The 8510-nt window shown below is 36.0% G+C and overlaps 1 pseudogene; it reads left to right on the plus strand.

Moving 5' to 3' along the window:
* The first annotated feature begins 1778 nt into the window (after positions 1 to 1778).
* Positions 1779 to 2494, plus strand: LOC110213492 (thioredoxin-dependent peroxide reductase, mitochondrial pseudogene; annotated as a pseudogene).
* Positions 2495 to 8510: the final 6016 nt, after the last annotated feature.

Here is an 8510-nt window from a genome sequence, read left to right on the forward strand (position 1 = left end):
GTCAAGACACACTTCAGAACTAAATGAACATAGATGTAAAGAAATTTTCACACAAATAAAGACTAATCTGAGCAACTGGAGAAATATTAATTGTTCAAAGAGGCTGAACTGATATCATAAATAGACAGGTCTACCTAAATTAATCTACTAATTCAATCCCATATCAATAAAAAATTACAAAGAATTATTTTGTAGAGCTAGAAGAAAAAATAACAGAAGTCACCTGGAAGAACAAAAGGTCATCGGGGCAGCTAGGTGGGGCAGTGGATAGAGCACCAGCCATGAAATCAGGAGGACCTGGGTTCAAATCCAGGCTCAGACACATAACACTTACTAGCTATGTGACCGTGGACAATTTGCTTAACCCCAATTGCCTCAAAAAAAAAAAGAACAAAAGATCAAGAACATAAAGGGAATCAATGAAAAAAAGTGGGAGGTGGAGCCAAGATGTTGAAGTAAAGGCAGTGACTCACCTGAGATGTCCTCCAAACCCCTTCAAGTGCCTTTTAAAATGAGTTTAAACAAATTCTAGAGCATCAAAAGCCATAAAAAATAGAGTGAAACAAATTTCTAGCCCAAGGCAACTTGAAAAGTTGGCAGGAAAAGTCTGATGCACCAGGGTAAGACAAAAGCTCAATTGAGCGCAGGCTGTGCCAGTGTAGAACTGGCCTCAGCAAATGTGGAGCAGACCTTGAGGCAACTGAATCATTGGCAGCAGTAGAGATTTCCAGACCTCTCAGCCCACAGACAACAGACAGTAAAGACAACTTAGCAGGTCAGCAGGAAAGGTCTGTCACACCTGGGTGAGAGCGAAGCTCAAATCAGCATGATCCATGTCAGCACAGCCTGGCCCCAGCAAACCAGGAGCAGGCTTTGGGAGTGACTGAATCATCATCAGCAGCAGCTGCTTCCAGGAAGTTCTCAGCCCACAGATGGTAAGGGTGGAGTCAAACAACTGGTAAGAAGGAGATTATAGGGGTCTTTTTGCTACCCGTGAGGCAGGACTCTGTTGCTTTACCCATATTTAGAACAGGTTGCAGTCCTGGGTGGCAGTCTCAGGGTGAGGAGGAGCACTGGCATAGAAGAGCTTGTGGCAGCAGTGGAGAGGGGACCTTCTTCACAATTCCAGGGCTGAAAAGAGTGCTTATGGTCACTCAGAGACCACAGCACAGGCCAGGACAGTAGTAAACACCTCTGCTTAGATCATACCACCTTGGCAGAACTGAAAACTTATAGGTTCCTAGAACTATCTTTGAAAACAGCTGCATAAACCCCTGAAGCTTGAGACAGTACACCCTCCACCCTAGAAGCATAGCTCTACTTTAATAAAGAACTAAAAGTCAAAAAGTATGCTGGGGAAATGAGCAAACAGAAAAAAATTTTGACCATAGAAAGTTACTATGGTGACAAGGAAAATCAAAACACACACTCAGAAGAAGACAGCAAAGTCAAAGCTCCTACATCTAAAACTTCCAAGAAAAATGTAAATTGGTCTCAGGCCATGGGAGGGCTCAAAAAGAATTTTGAAAATCAAGTAAGAGAGGTAAAGGAAAAATTGGGAATAGAAATGAGAGTGATGCAAAAATATCATGAAAAGAATAGTCAAAAGCTTGGTAAAGGAGACACAAAAAATACTGAAGAAAATAACACCTTAAAATAACAGACTAGGCCAGATGGTAAAAGAGGATGAAAAAGCAGAATTTGCCAAATGGAAAAGGAGGTCCAAACCTCGCTGAAGGAGATAATTCCTTAAAAATTAGACTTGAGATACTTGAAAGATGGCAGCTTCCTTGGGAAGGTTACTTCAGGCTTTGGTTGCTTGGCATGTGAACTCCTTTCTTTTGGGCATTTCTGCAGACGTTAGGCCCGTTGCTACCCATTCAAAATTTTCATTCAGCACCAGTTCTTCAACTTATGTGTCTGCTGTAAACCACATGCTCCATCTTTTAAGGGTACAGCTGTTGTCAATGGAGAAATCAAAGACATAAACTTTGATGACTTTAGAGGCAAATAGTTGGTGCTTTCCTTCTATCCTCTTGATTTCACTTTTTTGTGTCCAACAGAAATTGTTGTTTTTAGTGACAAACCTAACAAATTCATGATGTGAATTGTAGTGGTTTCAGTGGATTCCCAATTTAGCCATCTTGCCTAAATAAATACACAAGGAAAGAGTGGCAGTTTAGGCTACATGAATATTGTTCTCCCATAAGATTTAACCAAACAAATTTCCTAGGACTATGGTGTTCTGCTTGAAGGACCTGACCTTGCATTAAGAGGTCTCTTCTTAATTGACTCTAATGGAGATAACAAGCATGTGATTGTCAATGATCTCCCTGTGGGTCAAAGTGTGGAAGAAACTCTTCATTTTGTGAAGGCATTCCAGTGTGTGGAAGTGCACAGAGAGGTCTGTCCAGCAAATTGGACACCAGATTCACCTATGATCAAGCTGTCTCCCAATGCCTCCAAAGAATTCTTTGAGAAAGTGAATAAATAAATGATACCATGTATTGAAGGCCTCCATGGCTTTTTAAGTTATGAAGAAACAACAGATCAGAATATATGATAACATGCAAAAAATTACTGCATATAGAAGTATAAACAAGTTATGCTTGTGTCTGTGACTATCACCCCAAAATGCTCAGTTTTCATAAAATGGCCCCCCAAAACTATGTAACCTTAATAGTTGTTGCTGGTTCAAAGGATCCTTTAGTACCAAATCCTTGCTTTTCCCACAGTTCTCTTTTACAAATTGCACTTAGCACATATTTGATGTCTTCATTGGAACCTAGAGGCTCCCTTCTTGAATTTATTGGCTAAAGAAATTGTTCATTGCCTTTATATGCACAAAAGTGGATGTGGCAAACATTTAATCAGGATGCTTTGAGCGACTTGAGTTATAGGTAAACAGATACAGCTGCTTTCCCTTAACTATCTTTGCAGATTTTTTTTTAAATTATTAAACTAAAGTCTTTTTTTCTCCATAAAGTGAATGTCCTGTAATTAAAGATAATAACTTCAGAAGTGTAATTTGACTCATGACACATTTGGAATATGATATTCAAGTGGGCAAAAGAGACAGGATTACAAACAAGAATTAGCTACACAGCAAAACTGAGTATAGTTCTTCAGGGGAAAAATGGATACTCGATGACATAGAGGACTTTCAAGCACTCTTGATAAAAAGACCAGAGCCAACCACACCCAGAGAAAGAAATAAGGTGTCTGAATGCAAATGGAAGCACACCATTTGTTCTCCTTTTCCTTTGCTGTTATGTTTTATTGCCTCATTTTTGTGGTTCCTCCAATTAGTTCTAATTGTTCTTTACATCATGACTAATAGGAAAACACACTTAACATTAATGTATATGTAGACCCTATATCGGATTGTATGCTATCTAAGGGTGGGGGAGAAGAAAAGGGAGGGGGAGAAAATTTAAAACTCAATGAATATTGAAAACTAAATACAAATAAATTTTAAAAAAAGACCAGAGCTGAATAGAAAATTTGACTTTCAATTAAAAGACTTGAGGGAAACATAAAAAGGTCAATAAGAAAGGGAAATGATATGGAACTATGATAAGAGATTTAAAAAAAATCTTAGCATTTCTATTACACATTTTACATATGTTCTGCATGATATAATTTAAACATGAATAGGTATTAGTTGTTATTAAAGTAAAATGTATCAATGATGCAGCTATATTCCAAAGTAGTAAGGCTATCTAGTGTATTAGATAAAGAGCTGGCCTCTGAGTAAGGAAGATCTTGATTCCAGCAATATACCAGTTGTGTGTCATTTAATCTGTAAGTACTTGTAGGTAATTTCTCCTCCCCTTTTTATTAACTAATTTTTAGTTTTCAACATTCATTTCACAAGATTTTGAGTTCCTAATTTTTTTCCCATCTCTCCCCTCCACTCACCCCAAGACAGCATGCATTCTAAATACCCCTTCCCCCAATCACTCCCCTTTCTCTTATCCACTTCCCCTTCTATATTCCTGTAGGGCAGGATCCATTTCTATAGCACTTTGCCTGCATGTCTTATTTCCCAGTTGCATGTAAAAATAATTTTGAACATTTGTTTTTAAAACTTTGAGTTCCAAATTCTCTCCCTTCCTCTCTCTCCACTCACTCTCATTGAGAAGGCAATCAATTCGATACATGTTATACATGCATAGTCATGCAAAACACTTCCATAGTAGTCATGTTGTGAAAAAATAAGTGTATTTCCCTCCATCCTATCCCACCAGCATTTATTCTATTCTCTCCTTTCACCCTGTACCTCCTCAGAAGTGTCTGCTTCTGATTACCCCCTCTCCCAATCTTCCCTCCCTTCTATCATCCCCCCTCTCTTCTCCCCATCTTCCCTATTTTCCTGTAGGGTAAGATAGATTTCCATACACAAATGAATGTGTGTTTTATTCCCTCCTTAAGCCAAATCTGATGAGAGTAATCTTACCTCTTATCAAGAAAAACTTGATTTTTTTCCCTCTCACCTACCCACTCTTCCCCTTTTTCTTGCCTCTTTTATGTGAGATAATTTACCTCATTCTACCTCTCCCTTTCACCTTATCCCAGTATAATCCTCTCTCACCCCTTAATTTTATTTTTTATTTTTTAGATATTATTCCTTCATATTCAACTCACCCTGTGCCCTCTGTATATGTGTGTGTGTGTGTGTGTGTGTGTGTGTATGCATGTATGTATTTATATATATTTCCTCTAACTACTGAGAAAGGTCTCGTGAGTTACAAATATTGTCTTTCCATGCAGAATGTAAACGATTCAACTTTAATTACTTCCTTCTGATTTCTTTTTCTTGTTTACCTTTTTATGCTTCTCTTAAGTCCTGTTTTGGAAAGTCAAATTTTCTATTCATATCTGGTCTTTTCATCAAGAATACTTGAAAGTCCTCTCTTTCATTGAATTAACATTTTCCCCCTGAAAGATTATACTCAGTTTTGTTGGGTAGGTGATTCTTGATTTTAATCCTAGACCCTTTGACCACCACAATACTATATTCTAAGTCCTCAGATCCCTTAATGTAGAAGATGCTAAATCTTGTGTTATCCTGATTGTGTTTCCACAATATTTGAATTGTATCTTTCTGGCTGCTTGCAATATTTTCTCCTTGACCTGGTAACTCCGGAATTTGGCTATAATATTCCTTGGAGTTTTCATTTTGGGATCTCTCTCAGGAGATGATAGGTGGATTCTTTCAATTTCTATTTTACCTTTGGGTTTTAGAATAGCAGGGCAGTTTTCCATGATAATTTCTTGAAAGATGATATCTAGGCTCTTTTTTTGATCATGGCTTTCAAGCAGTCCAATAATTTTAAAATTATCTCTCCTTGATCTATTTTCAAAGTGAGTTGTTTTTTCCAATGAGATATTTCACATTATCATCTATTCTTTTTCATTCTGTTGGTTTTGTTTTAAAATTTCTTAATTTCTCATAGTGTCAGCTTCCATTTGCTCCATTCTAATTTTTAAGGAATTATTTTCTTCAGTGAGCTTTTGCACCTCCTTTTCTATTTGGCCAATTATGCTTTTGAAGGCATTCTTCTCCTCATTGGCTTTTTGGACCTCTTTTGCCATTTGGGTTAGTCTATTTTTTTAAGGTGTTATTTGCTTCAATGCTTTTTGGGTCTCTAACAAGCTGCTCACTCATTTTCATGGTTTTCTTGCATCATTCTCATTAGTCTTCCCAATTTTTCCTCTGCTTTTCTTACTTGCTTTTCAAAATCCATTTTCAGCTCTTCTATGGCCTGAGACCAATTCATATTTTTCTTGGAGGCTGTGGATGTAGGAGCTTTGGCTTTTTTGTCTTCTGCTTGTATGTTTTGATCTTCTTTGTCAGAAGAGTAAGATTTTATATTCTAAGTTTTTTTTCCCTCTGTTTTCTCATGTTCCTAGCCAATTACTTAACTTTTTAACTCTTTGTTAAGGTAGGGCTCTTCTTCCAGTGTAAAGGGTGTACTCTCCCAAGTTTCAGGGGTTTTATGCAGCTGTTTTCAGAGATACTTCTAGAGATCTGTGAATTTTCAGTTCTTCCAAGGTGATATGATCAAAGGAGAGGTATTTACTCCTTTCCTGGCCTATACTCTGGTCTATGAGTGACCACAGGCACTCTTTTCTGCCTTGGAACCGTGAGGAAGATTCCTTCTTCACCGCCACTAGAAGCTGGGACCCAGATCAAAGCATGGGCTAACCAAGAGAATCCTGCTTCAGCACCAGCAAAGAGATCCCTGCATTCCCTCTCTGATCAGTTGATCCATCTCCCCACCCTCTGGAAGCACAGGAAACCACAGGAAACATCCTTTTTAAACTTTATTTTTCTTGAGTTTTTTGTCTTTCTTTTTCACAACATGACTATTATTGATATGTTTTGTATGACTACACATGTATAACCTATTTCAAATTGTTTGCCTTTTCAATGAAGTGGGGTGGGGAGGGAGAAAGGTGGAGAATTTGGAATTCAAAGTTTTATAAATTAATATTAAAAATTATTTTTACCTGTAACTGGAGAAAAAAATACTAAATATAAACTAAAAATATTATAGAAGGTAGCCTAGCAGTACCAGATACAAACTATTTTACAAAGAGTTTATCTTCAAAATCTTGTACTGACTATGAAATACAGTGGTGGATTAGTGGATTATATTGGGTATACATTGTACAGCAGTAAATGACCACAGTAATTTGGTGTTTGAATCAAGCTTTTTGGGCAAGAACTTACTATTACACAAAAACATCTGGGAAAATTAGAAATCAGTGTAGCAGAAACTAGACATAGAAAAATACCTCAAAATTATACCAAATATGCGAAAATTATCTAAGTATTGGTGCATGATTTAGACATAAAGGATATCATAAAAATGTGGGGGGAGCCTGAAATAATTTGCCTATCAGGTCTGCAAAAAAAGGGAAGAGGTTTGGACCAAATAAGAGACTGAGAGAACCATGGGAAGTATAATAAATATTTTATTACATTGAATTTATTACATTGAAACACAAAGGTTTTGCACCAAAAAAACCCACAATGTAGCCAAATTTGAATGAAAGGAAAGACATTGGGGGAAAATTTTATGGCAAATTTCTCTGATAATAGCCTCATTTCAAACATATAGGGAACTGAGTAAAATGTGTTAGAAATAAGAGACATTCCCCAATTGATAAATGGCCAAAGGGTGTAAACTGGCAGTTTTCAGAAGAAGAAATCAAAATTATCAATAGCAATGTGAAAAAAAAACTGTCTAAATCACTATTGATTAGAGAAATGCAAATTAAAACATCTCTGAGGTATGACTTCACACCTTTCAGATTGGTTAATATGACAGAAAAGGAAAATGACAATTGCTGGAGGGAATGTGGAAAAAATAGAGCCACTAATACACTATTGATGGAGTTGTGAACTGGTCCAAACATTCTGGAGAACAATTTGGTATTATGACCAAAAGGTTATCAAACTGTGCATCTCCCTTAACCCAGTAACCTCACTATTAGGTCTATATCCCAAAGAGATCAATGAAAAGGGAAAAGAACCTATTTGAAATAAAAGTTGTGGTATATGATTGTAATGGAATACTATTGTGTTATAAGAAATGATGAGCAGGATGACTTCAGAAAAACCTAGGAAGACTTATATGACCTGATGGAAAATGAAGTGAGCAAAACCAAGAGAACACTGAACACAGTGACACCAATATTGTAATGATCATCATCTTAATGTCTTTTACTAATAGAATGAACCTAGAAAGTTCCAAAGAATCCATGATGAAAAATGCAATTCACCTCCAGAGGGAGAACTGATTAACTTAGGGTCCACATTGAAGTATATTGTTTTTCAATTTATTTTTCTTGTTTTTATTTGTTTGCTTGTTTTGCAATACAACTATTATGGAAATATATTTTGTATGATTTCACATGGATAATGGATATCATATCACTTGCCTCCTTAATGGATGTGGGAGGGGTAGGATGGAGGGAAAGAATTTGGAACACAAAAATTAAAATAATTGTTAAAAATTAAAATAAAATAGTTAAAATAATTAAGAAAGCATTTTAATTGAATATCATAAACCATCTTATAAAAATTAAAATCAGTGAAAGGTTTTTTTTTGTATTTTTCTTTGTATTTTTCAGAGTAAGATGGAATTTACCAATGTACTGACAATTTGACATACACTATATGCCAGGCACAGTGTTATGCTTCTGAAGATACAAATATTAGAAATGTGGCCAGACCAAGTACAATTATTTTATCATTGATTCTGGACACTTTGAACCTCTTATTGTAGTCTGAAATGGTAATTTTGGGGAGTACCACATGGCAATATGTTGATTAATATTGAGCTTGTAACCCTCTAAAATCTCAGTTCATTTAAACATGAATTTTATCCTAGATATGCCTGCTTAAACCTATATATATATATATATAATATATATATATATATATATAATATATATATATATATATATATATACACACACACACATATATATATAAA

The sequence above is a fragment of the Phascolarctos cinereus genome, unplaced genomic scaffold, assembly GCF_003287225.1.
Source record: "Phascolarctos cinereus isolate Bilbo 61053 unplaced genomic scaffold, phaCin_HiC Scaffold_5;HRSCAF=322, whole genome shotgun sequence".
Classification (NCBI taxonomy): Eukaryota; Metazoa; Chordata; class Mammalia; order Diprotodontia; family Phascolarctidae; genus Phascolarctos; species Phascolarctos cinereus.